Source organism: Choloepus didactylus, chromosome 19, assembly GCF_015220235.1.
Source record: "Choloepus didactylus isolate mChoDid1 chromosome 19, mChoDid1.pri, whole genome shotgun sequence".
Classification (NCBI taxonomy): Eukaryota; Metazoa; Chordata; class Mammalia; order Pilosa; family Megalonychidae; genus Choloepus; species Choloepus didactylus.
Window position 1 is genome coordinate 56230215 of NC_051325.1, and position 24077 is coordinate 56254291.

Sequence of the window (24077 nt, forward strand, 5' to 3'; positions counted from 1 at the left end):
CATCAGGGGACGGGGAGTGGCGAGTTCGAGGAGGGCAGCTGCGTTTGCGGAGGTGATCCTGGAAGGCCCCTCTGAGCAGTGACACTTGGGCTGGGACCCAAATGAGAAGGGGCCGGCCATGTCAACACCTGGGAGAAGGCATTCCAGGGAGAAGGAGCAGAAGGAGCCAAGGGTCCGAGCCAAGGGTCTGCTCGAGATTCAAGGCAGTAACTGGAGTTTTGTGGGCAAGGCAGGCAGAGGTATGGGGAGAAAGCAGAGCGCTGGGCTGTCCAGATCACACTGGAAGTCTGTCACTGACTGGTTGGGAATCATACACTTAAGCAAGTTAACCTCTCTGAGTTAAATCAATCTTCTCATCTGGGACATGGGGGCAAAACTATCCAAAGAATGCATGTACCGTGCTCAGCCAAAGCTTCGAGCAGAGCAAGCGCTCAATTCCTGTGGACGTTGTTCAGTAAGACAAAAGCCTGCTCTAAAGAGCCTCCCAATTGAGACACAGGTGATTACAGTGCAGTGGGGTCTAGATGATACATCTTTCTCTCTCACACTCCCAAGAAACCTTGATATCCTGGGTCTGGTGTTACTTCTTACATTTGCTTTCCCTTCTTCAGAGAAAGCACCAGCCACCCTTCCTGGCCAGCAGCCCAACCTTCAGCAGCCGAGAACCTTCTGGAGCTTTCTTCCCTGCAGCCTGCCCCAGGCCCACCCCTCAACCCTCGTCCCCAGCAGCACCAGCCAGCCTGCCCCGACAGGTCAGGGAACCCTCCTGGGGACAAACTCGCACAGCAGCCACACTTCTGCCTTGACTGTGACTGCTGATCCCACAGGGCCGTAGTTGTTGACAGAGCTGGGGTCATGCTCTGCAATTAGGACAGTTGTTTTGTCATGTGTAACGATCCGAGAAGGAACCAAGGAGAGGTGGCAAATGTGTCCTGATCTTTCATAGGGGGATCCCTGAGCATACACCACCCTGGAGAACCAGCTGGGTGCAGGGATGCTCACAGGTGGGAGGAGGGGAAAGAGAAAGGGTTGGGAGCCCTGGACCAGGAGGACTTTCCTGGCAATGAAAGCTGGATGACATCATCACAACCACCATAATCACCATCATCATCATCATCATAATCATCATCATCATCACTATCACCATCATCATCGCTAACCCTTATAAAGCACTTACTACATGCCAGGCTTTGCTCAAAGTGCTTTATATATATTAACTCACACACCATAATAGCAACCCCTAAGGCTGGTTTGTTATTATCCCTATTTTACAGATGAGGAAACTGAGGCACAGAGTGGTTGAGTAAATTGCCCCCAGTCACACAGCTAGGAGGTAGCAGAGCTGGGATCGGAACCCAAGCAGTCCAGGCCCATAGTCTCTGCTCCGAACTGTAGTGCTTCCTGCCATTGTGACTTTTGCCTTGAGCATTTTTTGCCTGCCACTATTTACATAAATTTCTTTCTTTGATTCAACTCATACTTTTTAGTTAAATCAAATGGATACTTTGTAAAACCACTACTATAAATGAAAACCAGTTTCATTTCATAAATAGAGACTCACTATAGCAATGAAAATTTAATAACAATGAAACTATGGCATGAAAATCCTTGCTAGCTGTGTTGCCTATAGAAGGCTCAGAGTCTGTCGCCTACTTTCATTTGCAGAAAGAGGAGATTACAAGTGTTGAGGGGTGCTAGAAGCACATCGGCACAAAACTCATTCTGCCTTAAACAGAAAGAGTAAAAGGGGGTTGGAAAGGAAATGTGCTATCCAAATACCGTGTAAAATTATACCTCATCCCACCAGTGTCTTATCTCCAGTCCAGGAGAGACTGAGCCAGGAGGGGGCCCAGGTGCCCAAGAGTCAGAGACCTGTTTAAAACGGGCTGTGTATCTTTGGGCAAGTCAGTGCCCCTCTCTGGACCTTGTGTCTCATCTGGGTGATGAAGACATTGTTTTGGATCAGGCTCTAAAGAAGCACTGACAAGGTAATTCTGGTCCATGAGAAACACTTCTTTAGCAAAATTAGAAAAGTAAGTTCCAATATAGGTGAGGCTTCCCCGAAGTTAACGTTATTTAATTTACAGGACTGTTCCCTCACCTGAAATTCATTCAACAATCTTTGTGGAGCAACCACTACCTGCCATTACTCAGTGGTTTTCAATAGCTGGATTTGCTCTTTCTTAATTCTTTTTTGTAATATGATGATCATAGTGATTTATCTTTATTTTGTGTACCCACTCATAACAAAAAAATATATGGTCCCCTGTAGAGTTTCTTTTCCTTTTCTTCCCCACTCTTGGAAATTTCAATGGTCTGTCCATTATACCCCAAATCTGTGAACTCCTGTGTTAGTGATTCTGTCTGAGCCCAATACTGCTGCATTCATTTGTGTGATTCTTTGCAGAAATTCCTGCAAACGTATATGCCAAAGGAGCCCACAGATGACAAATTGAGAGGGGGGGTTGGGTAGGGACCTACACTTATGTAAACAGATCGCTGCTCCCCACTTCCCATGAATTGTTGCCACGGGAAAAAGTGGGTCCAGTGATATATCAAGAGAAGGCAGATGTCTGGTTTTCACATGAAGCATTCTGAGTTTTACCTATGAGCTGGCTCTGGTAGAGGGGACATGAAGTAAGACTTCTGCTCACAATTTACAAAGCTCTTTCACCTACTATCATGGGGTGCAGAAAGGTGGCCTGGATAAGAGCTCTGCCATCCCCCCCTTTTTCTTGTGAAACAGTCTCATTAAACAATTGCCTTAAGCCCTGTAGCAGTAACAGGTGGTGAAAGGATGGAGCAGGGTGTCATGGAAAGAGCTCACACTGGCTGCGTGGAACCTGAGTCCTCTGCTGTTCATTTTTAGCTGGGGAACCTTGGAGAGCGAGGGCAACCTCTCCACGCCCCGCTTTCTTATCAGTAAAAGAGAAATTATGATCCCACTTTGACAATTTTACTGGGAATTAGAAACAATATCTAGTGTCTCAAAGTAGGGGACAGTGATTTTATTTTATAAGCAAAACACTTGAATCCAGCTCTTCTGGATTTAGAAGCATCAAGCTCTTCTAAATCTATTGGTTCTTCTGCTCCACCACCCTGCCCTTCTGGGAGATGCTGGCTGGTCTTTGCTGGCTTTCTGCCTGGGAAAGAGGCCCTCAGAGGGCCCTGCTCCGGTACAACCCAATTCTTCCATTCTACCAACACCCTGGGGAAGGGCAAATGCAAGAAGCTGAGCTGATGTTTCTGGGCCTGGCTCATTTTGGGCCCAAGATCCAGTCTGAAACTGTTTTCTTGGCAGGAAGGCTTACACCCACTTAAACTCTACCTAAGAAAATCACAAGCAGCTCCGTCAAAGTGAAACATTACCCTGCACATCTTGCTGAGGCCTTTGTGTTTAGTGTCCGTGGAAACCAGGGTAGGTGGAGCTGTGAGTGGGGCTGTGAGTGTACTGGCCCAGCCCTTAGCAGATTTGCCTCAAGGCTGGGTCCCCTGTTTAGGGTGGTCAACCCTCTTAATTTTGGGGGGACTAAGGGGGCTCCTGGGATGATAGACTTTGAGTTTTAAAACCAGGAAAGATCCAGGGAAAGCAGCTTGAGTTGGTCACCCTGCCCCACATCTTGATCTAGAAAGAAAATGTTGGACTGAGGAAGATTCTTTCTAGCTTGAAATGTCATGACTGTCACTGCTTTGGGCTAGAGCACCCATCTGAGCCTCTAAGCCTGTGCTTGAGAGCCAGAGGTGGGCAACACATGCAAAGGCAGGTATCACGAATCTGTCAGTTTTCTTTCCCACTAAGCCCAGACTTAGCTTCAGAATCTCTCTCATCTCAGGGCTCTGGGGGACTCTTACAAAATGACCTTCCTTGGTTTGCAAGGGGATATCTACGATCCATCTTAGCCCAAGTCCCTGCATTCCACCACATGAGGCCTGTAAATATTTGCTGAATGTATGAATGAAAGAATGACATAAAGTTTAAAGGTTTAAATGGATGAATAAATAGATGATAGATGATTCAATAGATAGATGGATAGATAGATAATGGATGGATGAATAGAGAAAGAGGAGAGAGAGAGGGAATAAATAGATTGATGATAGAAAGATGAATAAAAGAATGATTTAGTTCAAAGGATTCCTTCCTTCTCATCAAAGCCTCCTATATTAGTTTCCAGAAACTGAGTGGCTTAAAACAACAGAAATATATTCTCTCACAATTCTGGAGGCTAGATTCTAGTCCAAAGTCAAGGTGCCAGCAGGGCCACGCGGTCTCTGAAGCCCGTAGGGGAGAGTCCTTCCTTGCTCTTTCTGCTTCTGCTGGTGTGCTGGCGATCCCTGGCTCTCCTTGGCTTGCGGTGGCAGCCCTTCCATCTCTAGCTGCATTGCCCATGGCCTTCTCCTTGTGTCTCTGTCTCTGGGTCTCTTCTCTTCTTATGAGGACACCAGTCACAGTTGATTCCAGGCAACCCTTACTCCCAGCAAGACCTCATCTTAACTGAGTACTTTTGCAATGACCCTTTTTCCAAATAAGATCTCAAACACACATCCAGGGGGTAGGATATCAATATGTCTTTTTTGGGGGGTGCAAGCCAACCCATAATGCCACCCATTTTCATTTCCTTTGTGATCTTTATCACCTCTTCTTGATCAGATCCTTTAAGACTGAATGGTATGGAGTAAATTCTGGACCTCCTGACAGAAGAGCTGGGGATTGAGTCCTGACTCTGCCCCTCAGCCCCTCCTAACCACTCCAGACCTCCTTTTATTCATCTGTACAAGAGTTTCAACGAGACATGTCTATGAACATTCTATAATTATCCCGCTAACCATGCTCATGTCACTCCATCCAGAAAAAAAGCATTTTCCTTTTATCCCAAACCTTCTTGAGAGAATTCTTTGACCCGCAGAAATTATTCCCGTGGGAGGAAGGCAGTTCAGGACTTATGGCAGAGGGAATTGCTGTATGAATTGAAGGGAATTTTTTTGGCTTCTGAACCATAGCAGAGAGCAGGCCGCCTCCTTCACAGCACATAGTGCTGAGCCGATAGCAATCGGATCCAGCGTAGAAGCTCTAGGTGGGGAGAGGAAGAGGGAGACAGACTCATTTTCACCCTCTAGACCCCTGATCAAATGTCACCTCCTCTGTGCAGCCTTTGCTGACCTTGGTAGGTCCTTCCTCTGTGAGCCTGTGACACTTTGAACGTCCCTGTGCTACAGTCCTGACTGCACCGTATCACAAAGTGCGTTTGACTCATTATTCTCCATTGGATTGAAAACACCTGGAAAGCAGGGGTTGTGTACCCAAAGCTCAGCCCTGTGTTGGGCAGCCAGTTTTGCACTCAACACGTTGGTAGGTTGAAATTTGCAAATCAAAAAAAGACCCAGCTAATAAATGGAGTGGCATCAGTCAACATGGGCAAACCCCACAAAATGTATGGATCCAACAGAATTTGGGGGTCCTGATCACTGGGGCACAGGAAAAATCCAGAAGCAGTGTTTGGTCTTGTTTAAGCTGCATTCTGAAGGCAGGGACCGTGGAAATAGAAACCTGTGTTTTTTCGCCAGAAGCATTTTATTTCTCCGTGTTTTGTTTGGGGTTTTAACACTTGTACTCATTATCATCTACCCGAGTTGAGATCTCAGGCAGTTTGTTAATTGTCTTGGCAGACTGTTCTGTGCAATTTCATCTGGCCTACTTACATCTCAGGTGAGGGTTTGTTCTAACTTGGGCGTTTTAAAGACTTTCCCCCCAGATTCAGTTCTTTAAAAAAAGTCATTAGTAAAGAGAAAGGTGGGGTGCAGCCCTGGGCTGGGGGCCTGGAGAGGGATCCGCTCTGCCTGAGCATCAAAGCTGGCCCCGGGAGAGCGGCTGGCCGTCGTGCATGGACACCGCTGCCCTCCAGTGGACAAAACGTCCGGTCCACTCAGGGAGGACCACCGGCTCCATGTGGGGGCCCTCGGTGCTGTGGGCTTGGGGCTACCACCCCTGTGTTCCTGCCATAAGGTCTGCCTTCTGGATGCTCTCCCAAAGGGTCGCATACCATCTATCTAAGGCAGGAGGGTGGGTGGGGGGAAATGGCTTCGTTTGTTTGCCTGTTTGTTTTTAAATGTCCAATACTCTTTTGTGCCCACGGAAGTAGAAGAAAGAAAGAAAAATGAAGGACTTGCCAATCCTTGAGACAGCCATCCTGGCTTCTTAGATGAAGCATCCACAAATACGTGTCGCTCCTCCCTCCTTTTCCTCAGCTATTTTGCTCTGAGAATGACAAAGGAGAGAAGGGCAGTGTTTACACAAAAGAATGCATTGCTAATGGTGAAATTTTGGATATTAGTGGGAGAGTAATTGTGTGTAGGATTCATCTCCACCCATTCTAATCAGTAAATATTCATCAATCGCCTTCTCTGTGTAAGGTACTACAGAAAGAAAGATGGGTAAGACCTGGGTTTCTGTTATGGATGAGCTCACAGTTCAGTGAGGTAGATAGACATAACAGATAATCCAGCTCACTGTGCAGGGAGTTAGAATCTCAGCAATTGCAAAGGTATTTGTAATTTAGGCTAATTATTCCTGCATAACCCACATGAGAGAGATACAGTAAGTTGTCTTTTTGCTGTAGCATTAATTTGATTGGTGTCGTGATGTGGATAAGAAGGAACCAAGTGGCCCTAGTCAACCACCAAGCATCCACTTCTCAGCAAGGCTTTTGTTAGTCCCCCTCATCACTGTGTGTGCCAGCTTGTGATGATGTGATATAAACTGTGTGTAGTTGTGCAGAGGACCATCCAGCTGGAGGAGAAAACATTAGGAAGAGCTGAAATATCACGTTGCATAAAGGAATCTACAGAAATCAGGCAATCCACAAGGGAAATGGGGATTGGAAGAAACCCAGCCACCAATAGCAGCAGCCTGTGGGCACAAATTTGGGAATCCAGGAAGACCAAGGAATCTGCATGCCTTGCAAACTGATAAAAATGCATTGTTTTGTGATTATGATGATTAGATTTTCCAAGATGAACGTTAAATCCTGTGATGTATGAGTTCAGGTATCCTTGTGCGGATCAAAGGAGAGAGAATATTTTAAATTGAGTGTCCTGGAAATAGCTGAAATTGAAGAGTCATGGAAACCTGAAGCCAAATGCATTGTGCATGCATCAGGGCTATGTATAAAGGCTGATGTGGATATATATACCTAAGGGCAAACACCAGCCCTTAATCTCAAATCATACCAGGTACACAGTTGCCAGTAGGGGACACCACTACAGACCATAGGCATTTGCTCGGTCTGTTGGGTAGAAATTATCAAATGAGACCCTACAGGTCACAGTCTGCTCCTTTAATCAAGGGAGGGCCCTGTCATTCTGAGCATTGGCTGTGAAACATCCAAAGGTCCTCAGTCCTTGAGTAAGTTCTGATGCACAGTCACTGACCCTGTAATCCATTAGAAACAAGTGCATCGGCCCAAGACCTGGAACTCAGCACTACCAGGAAGACTTTCCATGTATCAAGCACTGTCTTCCAGGGCTGCAGTATTAGCCCGGTGATTGCCTGTCTGTTTATTCAGTGATACAGGAAGTACTGACTGTTTACTAGGGCTGAGCACTGTACTAGGGCTGGGGATTCAGGAGTGAAGATTAAAGAAAGCTGTGCTCAGCATGAAGATGATAATCTAGCACAAAGAGAGAAAATAAACAAGACCATTTCAGGATGTGACAAGAGCCTTGAAGGCAGTAAAACAAGCAAAAGAGCTTGTGCCTCAGGGTCTTGGGGGGAGTCTAGTGTAAACAAGTTGATGGAGGAAGTCTTAGACAAGGTGAAACTTTTGCAATGAAGGGTGGTCAGCCCTACTGGGGGGACAGGAGTGACCAACACCCCAAGGCCAGAATGAACTTTGCACTTGAGTGACAAAAAGACCTTGTGGCGGCTGCCTTATGAATTTGGAAAAGAGTGGGGGCAGATGGGGTCAAAGGGACAGGCAGGAACCAAATCATTTGGGGACCTGAAGTTGATGGTAAGGAGTATACGAAGTGAAGCCCTCAGAAGGTTTTCAGAAAGGGGGGACTGGGTGCTGGTGACACATTCAGGGAAGATAGACAAGGCAGTGATGCCCCCCATAGAGCCTAAAGCCCACTCTTGTACCATGACCAGAATAAAATGAGTGAATTATATAACTTGCAGCATGCTTTATGCTCAGCTTACAAAAATCCACATAAACAAATAAGAACTCAGTTTGTAAGGAATTTGAGTCACAGCATTTGCAAACTTATCATTTGTAAGTTCGGCTATTTATTCCCGAACAATTCACATGATAGAGACAAAGTAGCTTGTCCTTTTTTGCAATGTTGATGAGAAAGAGTGACATCAGACCTCCATGGAAATTGTCAAGCATGGTGAACATTACCTAACACCTTATCAGTTGAGCTGAGAAATAGTTGGATTATTACACATTATATTATTGATTGTTCTCCATATAGAATCTGTGGTGAGGAATTTTCTTTTCTAATTTAGTGAGGAGTTGGCATCTTTCTATTCTGATCTTAAGAAGATAGAAAGCTTTATGGGTCCCTTTTATTGCACTGGCTGCCAGGAAGCTCATTTCCAAATTGGACTATTAATCACAGGAACTATTTTAATTTGCCTCATTAGGATATTTGCTTTCTCCTCCTCTTATTAGTAATATTTTTTTTTCCCTTTCTTTGTCACTGTTTCAGTTTGCTAAAGCTGCCAAAATGCAATATACCAGAAATGGATTGGCTTTTTTACAATGGTAATTTATTAAGTTTCAATTTATAGTTCTTAGACTGTGAAATATCCAAATTAAGGCATCAAGAGGAGGATACCTTCTTTGAAGAAAAGCTGTTGGCATCTGGGGTTCCTGTGTCAGGGAGCAAGGCACATGGCTGGCATCTGCTCGTCCTCCACTCCCAGGTTTTGTTGCTCTCAGTTCCTGTTCTCTCTGAGTGTCTGTGGGTCCTCTCTTAGCATCTCAGGGACATCTCTCCCCGCCCCTTCTCTCTCTCTCTCCCTCTCTGTCTCTCTCTCCCTCCCCCCCCCCAAAGTTTCTGCCTTTTATCCTCTCATAAAGGACTCCAGTAAAGGATTAAGACCCATTTTGAACAGGCGGGGTCACATCTCAGTTGAAACCACCTAATCAGAAAGTCCCACCCACAGTAGGTCTGTACCCACAGATACGGATTAAAAGAACATGGGCTTTTCTTGGGTACATAACAGCTTCAAACCAGCACAGTCACCTTAAATCTTTTCATGGCTAGAGGTAGAAAACTACATGCTTTAAAGCCATAACCAGAATAGAAATTTTATATAAAACAGTGCCAGAGTGTGTGTAGTTTGTTGAATCAGTGAGTAAGTACACTATTATTGATAATTTGTATAAAATGTTAAGCTTCATGACTTCAGCTGGGAATATAACACTGAAGCGAATATCATTTCTACTAGAAAATCAGGTACCACCATAAATTCAAAGTCTGCCTACTGCCATCAGAAGGGGGTTTGGGCTTAATATAAAAGACAAATGCTTCTCATCACTGGAACGTATTTGCCAAAAAACTTCAACTTTTGTCTCCTTTTCTGTTGAACTTTAAAAACCGGAGAGACAACTGTCTGTTGAGACTGTTTTGTCTAGAGCTGAGCTTAAGGCAGGGATCCAGCATTACAAGTTTCAATTCTTGGTCCTCAACTCGAAACTTGAGGAAGCACCTTCTTTGAACTTTGTTAATTCCAAGGTTAACTCCACTGAGGGTCCAGGGAAGCCCCTCTTTCTTCCTTCACACAAAGCAGGAAGTAGAGGGGCAGTGATTCTACGCAGGCTAAAGGCCCTCATGTCTGTGATCTGGCACTGAAATCATTTATGACTAAATTTAACTGCTTTCTCTCTCCTTCTGATCATCCATATCTATTTCAGCCTCATGACTCCAGCATTCACCGGCACAGCTGACTATAACCACACTGCAGTTATTAACCAGCTAACCATTCACACGTGGGATTTAGCCACAGACACATGTCTTGCATCTAGACTGATGATATGGATAATAGTTGTGGGGAGAAAACAGAAAAGGTGCCAAATCCGGAAGATCTTCCAGGTAGTGCCCACATCTTACCAACAAATCATCAAAAACAGCAAGAACCTTACTTTTTAACAAAATAAGCAATAAACATCCACTAAAGGAAAATTAAAGCAGATAGCCACACCAAAAGGAAGAAAGGAAAAGCAGCTGGAGATGTATTTCATAAATGTTCTAGTACATAACCTTCCAGACCAGGGGTCACCAAACTAGACCCAAAGGCCAAATCCAACCCACTGCCTGTTTGAGTAAGTAAAGTTTTACTGGAACACAGCCACACCGTTTTATTTACCTATTATCTGTGGCTAATTTCAAGACACAATAGCAGAACTGAGTGGTCTGCACAGACACTGTATAACTCACAAAGACTAAAATGTTTATTTTTCGATTGTTGGGCCCTTTACAGAATAAATTTGCAGAATAAATTTGCCAGCCCTGATCTAGACTTTTTGTCTCTGCATATTTGTATTTATACAGGCTCACATGTGAGGTGTTTTTTTTTTTTTTTTTAGTTTAAAATAACCATAGATTCACAGGAAGTGACAAATAAATGTAAAAAGAAGCCCGTAGGCCCTTCACTGAGCCTTCCCCTCGTGAACTCCTTGGCTGACGATTGTGCAACACCAAGGCGAGACTTACTCAGATTTCACCAGTTGACAAGCATCCATTTGCATGTGGTGCACACTTTTTAAATATAAAAGCAATATGAAAGATGATGCCTTCAAAGTTAAGACCAACAATAATGAAAACTCCTCAACCGACAAGAGTGAAGGGAAAGACAGACAAATATGGTTAGTGTATCCTGTGAGCCCCTAAAAGTCCAGTATGATCCCAAAGCCACAAGGAAACCAGGACCATGTCGTCTCTGGTAGTCGCTCCTCAATTGTATCAAACAAGACATTTTGGTGGAGCTTGTGTGTTCGTTTTCACCTAAACTTATGATCGTCTCAACTTTCTCCGCCCTCTACCCCCCATCATCTTGACATTTAAGAACAATGTGTGCACGATCAAAATACGACTAGGGGAGCAAAGATGACAGCACATTGATAAGGTCCAGAAAGTCTCAGCCCCTTCACAGTGAGCGATTAAAAAGAAGGTGACATTCCGTTTATACAAATACGTTTATCTGACATCTGTCTGGAATTCATCTGAGTTACGTAGGGCTCCTTCCCAATCCTTTCCCACAACGTGTCTGGCCTTGTATAGAACACTTCGCATGGGATGAATTTCTCAAGCCTGGACAGCTATGAAGAAAAGATGCCAAAGTTTCTGGCAAACTGTGTAAGAGGGAGAAACACCTCCCCCCAACTTGTTATGAATTGTTTCATAACTCACTCTGCCAGGGACAGAGTTACCAAGTGTTCACATACTGATAATTGTGTTGAGCGAGTGAGGTTGGGTTAATTGGCCTAGGCTATGGGCCTTCAGAAAGTGTGTGAATCAAGTTGGTAGAGAAAGGTGAGAGCTTTTTTTAAATTTAAAAAAAAGGGGGGGGGCTATCTAATATTTAATGAAATGGAATCAGAAAGCAGTAAAATTTGGGAAAAAAATGTAATAGAGTTGCCTGAATGGAAGATGGTAACAAACCAGAGAAAAACCAATGAAGGATCTGAATTCCCTCCAGGACACCAGGGAGGACAGTGCTGGAAAAGAAGACAGGAAGGAGACGTTTGGATTCCAGGACAGGCGGTAGCTGGCGCATGGGGACTTGGAGACCTGACCGGCCATCCCAGGCTAACTTGGGATCCAGACAACTCCTGAGGGGTGAGGGGAGTCTGATGCCAGAAGAGCCAGGCTGAAGCTGGAAGAAAGAGAGCAGAAAGAGTGAGGGGTAAAGAACAGAAGAGAGCAAGGGGTTCGGCACTAAATCTATGAGGCAGGCGGCCCTTACAGGGGAGTCTGGCTTATATGGCAAAGCTGGTCTCCATGGCTTGAGTGAATTGGTCTGTTACCCAGATGACAAATGTTTATTGAGTTCCTTCTCTCCAAGAGGAGACAGATGACAGTCTCAACTTTGAATAATTTAATGAGGGTTGTGTGCACCAGGACTCTTTTCAGAGGTAGGAAGGGGGATGAATGTAGGTGAACCACAGCGAGGGTGTAAGAACCCAGTGTTAGGACCAGCGGCCTATTACCACCCCTAGACCAAAAGGGACAAAGGGAAAAAGTGGTTCTTGGATTCTAGAAAGGACATGTTGTTTGGAGAGACGGACAGTGACATTCAGTCAGGGGGTAGAGGCAGCTGGAGGTGGCCAGAGGGCCACCAGGAGGATACATACTCCAAGGATGCCTTAATAAGCCCTCGGGTGGATTCTGATACACACTAGAGCTTAGGAACCACTGCCTTGGACTCAGATGTTGGCCTGGAGATGGGGAGGAGTAGCCAGATTCTGGATATGTTTCAAATATAGAGCTTGGACAATTGGCAAAGGCTTGCTAGGGCTGGTCCCTTAAAATGAGACCAGGGCCCACCTGTTTGCCACAGTCCCCACTCAGCCCTCTAGGTTCTCTCTCTGGACCCTGTAGGCATTTGATTTTGCCCCCTGCCCTAGACCCAGGGATGAAGATGGCAGAAATTTCAATGATGAGATTCCAAAAATCTTCTGTTGGAAACATTGTCTGAGTCTTTTCCTTTTGCGTGGCAGAACCACCCCATCATCCTCTTTTGGAAATGTGGGAGCCTGAAAGAGGAATGTGTGTCCGAGGCTGTGGGGAAGGATGTGGAAGAAGGGAGAGGATGGGTGGGCTCCATGATTCCTTCGTTCCAGTATGGTTCTTATTCCCCGGAGGGAACACTTGGGGTGCCTGCTGTCACTTCTCACAAGTGTGGAGTGGAATATCACTCCCAACCTCATTTGCCGTGTGGCAAAAGTTTTCGCTGCAAACTGCAGCTCTTCAATGCGGCTCTTATTAAACACCGCTAGCACATTAAGCCCAGACAGTGACCCGTTCTGTCGCCTGAAAGAATCCTCAATTAACATGGGGAGTTTAATCAGGATATTAATGGGTTTGGGTTTTAATTCCTATAAAATTTTCATCAGTTTAAAAAAAACACTCATTTCAACCTGCATTAAACTTGGAAAGTGGATTCTGTGGGGTGAGAAGTGACAGGATTTGGGAAAGCTTTTATTTTCTCATCAGGTAAAATGCATGTAGAGGATTCTGTTTGTTTTAAAAGAAACCTTCATGAAGAAATGGCTGTGCCCACATTGTCATATGGTGGCTGAGCAGCAGGAGAGAAGATGCGGGCATGGGAAAGAGCGAGTTCATGCACCGGGGCTGAATGCTGGACTTTCCCACCACAATTCCTTTTGGGGGCTGGTTAAATAATAGCCCCAAGCCCAGGGAAATAATGCCCATACAGGTTGGACATCCCAAAATACACAAGCTGAAATCAGGCAACACTTGGTTTACAATTACACTCTTTTATTAAACAAAGATGCCACTGATTATAAGGTGTGCCATTATTTAAGTCCTTCTAAGAAATAAAACAAGACAGAAAAACAAAAAAAAACCTGTGAACTAATTGTAAGATGTCAGTGATTGGAAAATGCATCTTGATTTCAGAGATATTAAGATGCTCGGAGGTGGACTGTCCAAGCTGGTAGGTAAGCACAGAAAGCCCATCATGGACGCACGCTCTTTCACGTCTCTTTCTGTTCTTCATAGCAAGATGGCAGAAGCAACGTCATACCTCAAGTCCACTTTGCAAAAGGAAGACAGAAGAAGAGGGACAGGATGAAAGAACATCTTGTTGCAAGGTTTTGCCTTTGGAATCAGGGAAGGACCCATTGTTGGACAGAACAGTGTCACATGACCACCCCTAGCTGCAAAATAGTCTTGGAGGTCAAATGTATAGTTTTCTATCCTCTATGGCAGGGGATATCTAGAGAGGATTGGTTGTGAATGGACACTGAGTGAGTCAGCCTGTAGGATATTCCATGACCTGTTTATCAGACATGTAACAAGTTCAAGAGGCTGAGCAACCATGTGTTGCTCAGATTCGATTCCTGTTAATCATTGCAGAAGATAATTAAATAACATGGACTCCCAATGTGAAAAACGTATTTCTCTTCCGTGCATGGCAATTGAAACTGTGTTTCAATTTAGAGCAGTGCTATAAAATTCCTTTTAAAATATTTAAGCTAAAAAGTGAATCCACTTAAAGAAACCTACTAAATAAGTAATGGGACAAGTGATATGCCGAAGCAAACACTGGGGAGGTAGCACATGAATCGCTGCAGCATGAGTCACGACAGGAGAATAGGGTCCCTCCAGGCTTTGATTGGATAAATCACAGGTTCAAGGCCACTTGGTTTACAGCTGCTCTCATGTAGCTTAATCTGTGATCCTGGCAAGTTAGGAACCCTCTCCAACCACTGTTTCCTCACCTGTAAAGCAGGGATACTATCTGTACCTACATCGTCCCAGAGGGGAAACTGAGTGCCTCTATCCCATCTTATTTTCTGGTGCTGTCCTCCCTGGTGTTCTGGAGAGAGTTCAGGTCTCTCATTGGCTTCTCTCTGGTTAGCTACCATCTTCCATTCCATCCACCCTGGGGATCTCAGGGGTCCTACAGCTTTTCTAGGTGCTCCTGAGGAAGGGGTCCAGGTTTATGCCCACTCCTGAATCCACAGAGAACTATTAGGATTCCTATCATTCTCCCTTTCGCAGGGACCCCTCGCAGCTTCTGACTCTAGCTCTTCTCCAGCTCTTATTTGCCCCTCAGGTGGGAAGTTTATCTAGTTGGGTCCAGCAGGGAGACTTGCTCTTTAATCGTGTCTTCTCTTTACTCGGAGTTGTCTCAGGAATCATGCTTTTGCAAAACCTACATACGTTAAACTCAAATTCCTTTCCCTTTATTCTCTCCCCCGAGGCAATGAATAGTGCTGAGCTGGGAGTAGAAGAGCGATGCAGGGACTGTTGGGGATAAAACAAGATGACTTTTCTAATGATTTTTCTAAAGTATCAACCCACTATGTCCAAGAGGCCACACATCATTGTCCTCTCAAAATATCCATGAGCTGGTTATTTACAAAGACAAAGAAGCTCACCAGGGATTGTGTGAGAGAAATTGTGTTGGTGGGCTCCTGGGAAAGATGTCCATGTAGTCTTCAAGTCCTCAGTTAGATTATCTCTCTTCCAGGAAGTCCTCTGTGATTTCACCCAGCTTGACACGGTCACTTCTGAAACTCCCATCACACAACAGCTGTGCCTTTCACCACTCCCAAGCTCCCTTTGAACTGTAGACATATGGGAGGCAGCTGTGGGATCATGGAAAGTCCCATGGCTCAGGAGATGAACAGATGTTGGTGGGTCCTGAATCTGTGTCAGCTTGAGCAAGCCTCTTGACTTCTCTCAGCTTCAATTTGCTGATCTGAAAAAGTTGAGGATAACTGTACCTGCTTTGCTGGTTTGCTTATTGCAGTGGCTGCTGGCATGTTAATTTTTGTTATTGTTACTGTTGAACAAATTTTAGATCTATTATTAGATTGCAGGCTCCTTCAGGCCAAACCCTTATTTATCTCCAACCCCAGCACCAAGAACAGACCCTGGCACTTAACAGATGCTCGATTATATTTGTTGGGTCCATGCTTGAACTCCCTGTCTTGGTTTGTTCTTCCTTGAGGAGGTAGCTAGGAAGTAACAGCTTCTCACAAATTCCTTCACTCACACCCAATCACCAACCTTCTAGAACATTTGCCAAGCTAATCACCAGGGCACTCATGTAACAACTAACATTTATTGGGATCCTAAGCTGTGCCAGGCCCTATGCTGTGGTCAGAGTAGCCAACCATCCCTGCTTGCCCAGGACTGAGAAGTTTCCTGGGATATGAAACTTTCAGTCCTAAACTGGAATAGCCCCAGGAAAATGGGGATGATTTGGTCACCCTTGCTAAACCTTTTCATATACTATCTGTGTGGTTTTTTTTTATAGACTTTATTTTTTAGAACAATTTTAGGTTTGCAGAAAATTTGAGAAGCTAGGACAGAGTTCTCATATGCCCACACCCAGTTTCCTATGTTAACATCTTATATTAGGATGGTACATTTGTCACAACTAATGAATCAATATTGATACTTTGTTATTAACAAAACTTCATACTTTATTCAAATTTCCTTAGTTTTTCCCCACTGTCCTTTTTCTTTTCCAGGATCCCCTCCAGGGAACCACATTACATTTAGTCATCATGATTCCTCTTGGCTGTGACCATCCTTGTTTTTGATGACCTTGACAGTGTGAACGAGGACTGGCCAGGCATTTTGTAGTATTCCTTTAAATCCTCAAAGCAACCTTCGGGATAGGCACTACTGTTCCATTCTGACAGATAGGGTTGTTGACGCTCAGGTCCAAAGTAATAAAACTGGTGAAGGGTTGAATGAGAATTTGAGCTTCCACCAGGGGCCCAAAGATTCCTTAATGCCATCAACAAGAAGAATCATAACTAGTATCTTTAGTGCATTCTGTGTTCCCAGCATCCTGCTAAGGAGCACATACATATTATCTCATTTAATCCCCCCAACGACCCCATTAAAATAAGCCTTTTATACAGAAAAGGAAACTGAGGCCCAGGGAAGATAAATCCCTTGCCCACATCACTCAGCTGGCAAATGGCAAAGCAGGGACCCCTTCCCGGGGCTCTGGGATTCCTTTATGCTCTGGCATTGTAGGAAAGTCTTCCTCTCTGATGGACAGATGCTGGTGGGTCCTGAATCTGTGTCAGCTTGAGCAAGCCTCCTGACTCCTCTTAGCCTCAATTTGCTGATCTGAAAATCTGCAGGTGGAAAATCTACACTAGCATTTCTCAAACTTGACTGTGCACACGCATCAGCTGAGGATCTTGCTAAAAAGGCAGACTCTGACCCTGTAGATCTGGGGTGAAGCCTGCAAGCTTATATTTATAACACGATCACAAGTGGAGCCAACTTAGCAGTGAGGCTGTAGACCACCTCCTACTCCACCGCTTTCTTTTCTTTCCACTACAAACAGGATAACTGCTGTTTGGTCATGCCTGGAAGTGGCCAGAGTTCCTCAGGCCCCTTCCTGGCCCTCTGGAGCTCCAACTGCCAGCAGAGAGAAAGAAATCTCAGAGCTGAGAAATCCCAGGCGCTATCACTCTGGACAACAAATTGGCAACTCCAGCCTCTCCGGCAGGATTTGTAAAAAAAATGTAATTAGCCCAGGTGAGGCTCATTAGAGCCAGCCTGGCATTCTGCCAGTTCTACCACGCGCTTTATGCCAACCCCTTGATTTTAATATCAATAGCAGTGCTGACAAGGAGGCTAGAAGGCACAGCAGTCAGAGAGGAAGCTTTGTACCCCAGTGAGCCCTCTCCCTCCTCCCTTTCTACTAGCTTTCGCCACGAGGGGAGGCAGTTGGCTTCATCAAATCAGAGCCAGCTCAAGAGTAATTTTCACTGTTCTCCCATTTTAACAGGCTGGGCCCCGGGTGATCCTAAAAATTAAATGAAGCACAGAAAAATGAGACACTTACGAGAGCCAGGCATTAATAGCCCATCCCCGACTCCAGCAGGATCCTGCACGTCCCTTGCCAATTTCTTTGGAATTCCTTGGGGCCTTCCGCACATGGCAAAGTGTCACCCTGGAATCTCACGGGTCTGGAGCGTTTCCTGCCAGAGGGTCCCCGTCCCCTGCGTGTTTCCTTGTTCTCATGCAAAATTTAAAATGGGCAATGGTGGCCAATGCTGTCTTTTCTTCCTGTAAATTGAGATATTTATGCTGATGCAATATTTTCAGAATAGGACTCTAGGCTGCCTCCCAAGCTTCCTGGATACTGCACAGATGCTCGTTAACAATTCTTGCTATCATACTCCTCCTCCTCATCATCTTCATAGCCATTTGTTATATGCCAGGCACCAGGCTTTGGGTTTCATCTGTATTCTCTCACCTACTGTATGCAGTGAGAAAGGTTATATTGTTATTCTTGCATTATAGAGGAGAAAGCAGGCTTAGGTTAAATAATTTACCCAAAGCCATCCTGTTCAGGGGTCAACTGGATCACCCTATCTGTTTGACTATTATAGTTGAGACTGAGGATATCCAAAGGATTTGGATAGTTGCCTTACAGATCTGGTCAAAAGCCAGGGGTTGACTATTGATTTTTATATAAGAGTGAGAGAATGAGAAAGAGAGGGGAGGGTAAAAGAGTTGGAGGGGGAAGCAAATTCCAGAATGATGCACAAGTGCTGTATGAGTGAGAAAAACGACAGCAGTGATGTGTGCCACACACTATATTTACACTAAGCATTAGAGAAAATGAAATTCCAACTGGCTACATCAAAAATTATATATGTTGATATGTATGGGTTAATTTGAATAAAAAGTAACTCTATTGAAGATGGCTAGAAATAGAGTTCTTTGTCACCTGGCTTTTTTCCCCTGCCCCTAAACAACAGAACCTACACCATGGTAAAATTCAGTAACATGGCCATTCATTTATTTAACAAATATTTATTGAACACCTTCTATGTTCCAAGTAATGGAGATTTAAAAAAAAGAGATAAAACGTAGCACTTACAGTGCAGTGGGTAGGTGGACAATTCAACTAGCAAATGCAATTCGCTGTGACAAGTACAAGAGTTTGTGTGTGTTAACAGTTATTTGGGTGCAAGCAACAGAAATTGACTGTAGTGAATTCAACCAAGTTCAAGGTCCTGTGAGAACAAAAAGGGCACCAAGTGCAGCGCTATGGTGGGGTGGGGGTGGGGGGCTGGGAGTGGTCAGGGGAGTGTCCTGGAGGAAGAGATTTGAGGAACAATTATTTTAGGAGAATGTGTGTGTGTTCATGCAAAGAGGGGGAAAGTCAAATGTTTTCAGCAGATGGAGCAGCATGTGTGAGGGGAGAGAGAACAAGGCACAGAGAGATTCTTCCACAAGGGGGTAACCGGAAACCCCCTGGAGAGATTTCCCATTGCACACCTGGAAACAGCTCTTGGGTGGGGTGGGGACTGGGGGGGGCGGGGTGGGAACGAGGACCACCAGATAACCCACAGAAGGACACACCTGGTCCCTCCCCAGCTGTGGAAAACCATATAAAAGATCTGTCATAAGAAATCATAGAGGAAGGAGGAGGCAAAAATTTAAACTCCTGCTGCCTTAACTGCCTAACAAGAGTTTTATGAAGCTGCCTTGCAAGGAATTACCTTACTCTAGAAAAAAGCCTCCTGGTTACCATGACTCAGAGACTTATCTGCAAAATAATTCACCAAATTAGAGTTTGCCGAGTGTAAGTTTGTAAATCTGATCCCCCCTTATGGATGATGATATCTTTCACCCCCAAGCATGAAGCCCAGAGACTCCTCCCTGCCCCTCCTCCCCTCCTTCCGTAATCCTCACCCCTCATTTCTCTCCTCTCCCTTCTCAGCATCCTGCCACCCCTAAGGCGGTGGCGTGATCCCGCTCAGCTTGCTGAGAGTTCATTAAAACCCGCCACGCTCTCCATTGCCCACCGGGCACTCCCAGCAGCCCCCAGGCCACGGCGGTGGGAGAAAGCCCGTCACCCAGCGGGGGCTGGCCCGCTCCACGAACGGGGACCCCTCTGCAAATGAGAGGAGCCAGCAAACAGTTAATGGCTCAGTCCTTTCCAGAAAAAGTCAAGGCAGACTTGTGATTCTTGATGTTAATGAAGGTGTCACACATTGTCTAGAGAAAGTTGTGCCTGGCAATCTTCCCTTTTTCGGATGCCTACCCCAGTGACATTTCATCTCACATCCACCTTAATGAAATGCATAATTAACATATTCTAATTGTGCTGAGCGCTGCGATGATTTTGACAGAACTCACTTTCCATGTCTAATTTGATGCTAATTTAATCTGTTCCTCTCCCGCTGACATGACCTTTCTTGATTGAGTTTCACTGAGGAAATTTTTTGATGGATTGATTTATCAGCATTGCAGAGACAACAAAGGCTCAGGGTGCACGACAGAAAATAGGAAGGAACGGCCCTCGAAGCCAGTGCGCTCTGAACTTGCCGGCCGGAATGTCCTCCTTCCAAAGACGGCTTGTCTGATCTACTGATGGAATTTGAGAAATGTGACATGTGTGTGTGGGTTTGATCTCTCTGATAAAGGCAGTAAATATCTTATTGTGGTTGTGAAGCTTTTGCCAGGCAAACTTCTCTAGGGTTATTCGAAAAAAGCTTAGGCTACTCTTGGTAACAACAACAACAACAAAAAAAACCCACAAAACATTTGAGGCCAGTCCACCGGCAAGTTGCCTCTTTCTGCCTTGATTTTTGGGTAGAATGCTTGGTCACTTGTCTTTAGTGAGGAGAAGGCATGGGGAGGCGGAAAGTGTTCAGCTTAGATTAAAATGGAGAAACACTGCATTCACATAGGTCATTAAGTGTGGATTTCATGCTTCCAGAGGTTTTGCAGCCAGCTAAAGAGGAGGAAAAACATGTGGGTCTTATGGAAGAGTTTGTGGAATTTCCCCCAGTGCCACTAACACACAGTGCCTTGAGACTCTCACTATAAACATCTGTTTGTCAATCCTGGGTCAGTGTGGAATTATGTGCTTCGGATAGGTGACGGTGGACAGTCTTAGAGTTTAACCAGTCCGGGCACAGTGAAGTGGCAGAGAGAGGGTTACTCTCTTTCACTGTGAACACAGGAGTCAAAACCAGACTCAGATACCCATCCGAGCCAGACGGTTATCTGGGGGAACAGTCCCTCACCCTATATTTTACAAAAGTGGCTTCTACTCAAAGGCTGTTAAGACTCAGGTTTGATGACCACAGATATAGGGGACTGGTGGTTTGATGGGTTGAGCCCTTTACCATAGGTTTTACCCTTGGGAAGACGGTTGCTGCAAAGGAGAGGCTAGGCCTCCCTATAATTGTGCCTAAGAGCCTCCTCCCGAATGCCTCTTTGTTGCTCAGATGTGGCCCTCTCTCTCTAGCTAAGCCAACTTGAAAGGTGAAATCACTGCCCTCCCCCCTACGTGGGATCAGACACCCAGGGGAGTGAATCTCCCTGGCAACGTGGAATATGACTCCCGGGGAGGAACGTAGACCTGGCATCGTGGGACGGAGAACATCTTCTTGACCAAAAGGGGGATGTGAAAGGAAATGAAATAAGCTTCAGTGGCAGAGAGATTCTAAAACGAGCTGAGAGGTCACTCTGGTGGGCACTCTCACGCACAATTTAGACAACCCTTTTTAGGTTCTAAAGAATTGGGGTAGCTGGTGGTGGATACTTGAAACTATCAAACTACAACTCAGAACCCATGAATCTCGAAGACAATTGTATAAAAATGTAGCTTATGAGGAGTGACAATGGGATTGGGAAAACCATAAGGACCACACTCCACTTTGTCTAGTTTATGGATGGATGAGTAGAAAAATAGGGGAAGGCTTCAGTGGCAGAGAGATTCCAAAAGGAGCCGAGAGGTCACTCTGGTGGGCACTCTAATGCACACTTTAGACAACCCTTTTTAGGTTCTAAAGAATTGGGGTAGCTGGTGGTGGATACCTGAAACTATCAAACTACAACCCAGAACCCATGAATCTCGAAGACAGTTGTATAAAAATGTAGCTTATGAGGGGTGACAATGGGATTGGGAAAGCCATAAGGACCACACTCCACTTTGTCTAGTTTATGGATGGATGAGTAGAAAAATAGGGGAAGGAAACAAACAGACAAAGGTACCCAGTGTTCTTTTTTACTTCAATTGCTCTTTTTCACTCTAATTATTATTCTTGTTATTTTTGTGTGTGTGCTAATGAAGGTGTCAGGGATTGATTTAGGTGATGAATGTACAACTATGTAATGGTACTGTGAAAAATCGAAAGTACGATTTGTTTTGTATGACCGCGTGGTATGTGAATATATCTCAATAAAATGAAGATAAAAAAATGCAAAAAAAAAAAAAAAAGACTCAGGTTTGAAGGGGTTAGACCAGGGTTTCTCAACCTTGGCACTACTGACATTTAGAACCAGATAATTCTTTGTAGTAGGGGGCTGTTCTGTGTATTGTAGGATGGTTAGCAGCATCCCTGGCTTGCACTCACTAGATGCCAGTAGCTTTCCCCCATGTGCCCAGTTGTGACAACCAAATATTTCCCCAGACATTGCCAAATGTCTCCTGGGGGGTAAATTCACCCCCAGTTGAGAACCACCAGTTAAGAGGAAGAGGTGTGAAATGTGTGACTGGAATTGCTGTGGTCAGTGGTGGTCCAAGGTGGATTTTCTACATCGTGCTCCCCCCATCGCTAGCTGATGCAGGCCCACCCTATCCACTGGCCCCAGCTGGACCCCTTGATGTCAAACCATTCTTCTAGTCAATGTGTGAAAACAAACAAGCAAACAACAGCCCCTTCCCTTCTACCCCTCCCCACAAACACTCGAGGATATGGTAAATCAAGCTCTTCTCTGCATTTGGAAATGCAGAGGACTTAATCATTTGGAAAATCAAAACTGTCTGTTAGAACTCAATCACCCAAATTTTGCTTTACAGCATGGTAGTTGAGCAAAGTTCTGGTATGATCATAAATCAGGCTTGGAAATATAGTTTGCCTCTTATGAGGAATCAAATTCTTCCCAACCCTTGCAATACTTAGAGCTTGCATTAGCTTTTTTCCCTCATACTACCACAGCCTGAAAACAACTAACATCCTTACTGACTACCACTTCTTAAGACACCCTTACTTTTCCACACACTCGCTACCCCCACCCCGAAAGGCTTCCTCTATGCAGATCAGTAATGAGGTTTAAATGTCAACATTGTTGAAATGACTATGGTAGCTTTGCCTTTGTTTTAGTTTTTCTTTTATTATTTTAAAAGGAGCATCATCATTATTGTATTTCTTATCTATTACTGCATAGCCCCACATTACCCAGGAATTTAATGGCCTAAAACAACAAGCATTTATTATTTCACAGTTTGTGTGGGTCAGGAATCTGAGCACAACTAGACTGGGTGCCTCTCTTCCCGATCTCTCACAGGCTGCATTCAAGATGTCGGCCAGGACTGGGGTCTCATCTGAAGGCTCGACTGGGAAGGATCCACTTCCAAGTGCACTTAGTGGTTGTCGGCAGGACTCGGTTCGTCGAGGGTTGTTGGACGGAGGGCCTCAGTTCCTCACGGGTTGGCCGAGACCCCCTTCATTTCCTTCCCATGGGGGTCTCTCCAACATGGCAGCTGGATTCCTCACAGCCAACAAAGGGGAGAGTCTGCTAGTGAGACTAACGTCACAGTCTCTTGCAACCTAATCTTGGAAGATATATCCCTCCACCTTTGCCATATTCCATCATTTAGGAGCACACTCGAGGGGAGTAAACGCCAGGAGGCAGGATTACGGGGGCTGTCTTGGACGTCTGTCTCCTTCAGAGTGCCATGTGTTACTCTCTTTTCCTCAGTAGTCTCTGCTCTTGGTCAGTAAGTGATTGCTCCCTGATCACTTTATAAAATAAGTGATCACCCACCTGAATTAGCATGTGTGTTTGCTAGTGGGAGGTGTCAGGACACACAAAATAATAAGCAACCTGGAAAGAAAAGGGGTGAGGGAGAGGCTCCAGCATGCAGCCCACCCACAATCCTGGCTTTCCCTCACAACCTCAGCTTTGAGGGGTATGGCAGCTAATAAGCCCTGAGTGCCTACCATCTCCCCAGCCCCTCGCTAAGTATGTCACACGCCAGCACCACGAACCATTTACACCAGCCTGATAAGATGACAATGTTATCATCCCCATTTTACAGGCAAGGACACCAAGGTTTAGAGTCTTTACAAACATATCCCCAAAGCCAGGCAAGGAGTAAGTAGTATTGTGGACCATGTGTACTGTGGGAGTGACGGTCCCTCGAAACGCTCAGGCCAGTGCAGCCCAATGGCCAAGCACGTGTACCTGAGAAGACCATTTGCCCCTTCCGATGCTGGGATGTCACGTTTATGACACAAGTGAGAATAAAGAAGCCAGGGGGTTCAGATCGCAGGTGCTGGGGGTCAGCATGCCAGAATTAAAATCCTTGCTCCACCACT

The 24077-nt window shown here is 45.2% G+C and overlaps 1 protein-coding gene across 4 annotated transcripts in view; it reads left to right on the forward strand.

Moving 5' to 3' along the window:
- TSHZ2 (teashirt zinc finger homeobox 2) overlaps positions 1-24077 on the forward strand; it is a 444871-nt gene that overhangs the window by 317260 nt on the left and 103534 nt on the right. The window contains exon 3 of one of the 4 annotated variants that reach the window (XM_037811615.1): positions 13219-13303. The exons of the other annotated variants lie outside the window; for them this stretch is intronic. The gene's annotated coding sequence lies outside the window, so the exon portion shown is untranslated. Of the gene's footprint in view, positions 1-13218; positions 13304-24077 lie in introns of those variants that run through there. 4 annotated transcript variants of the gene reach the window in all.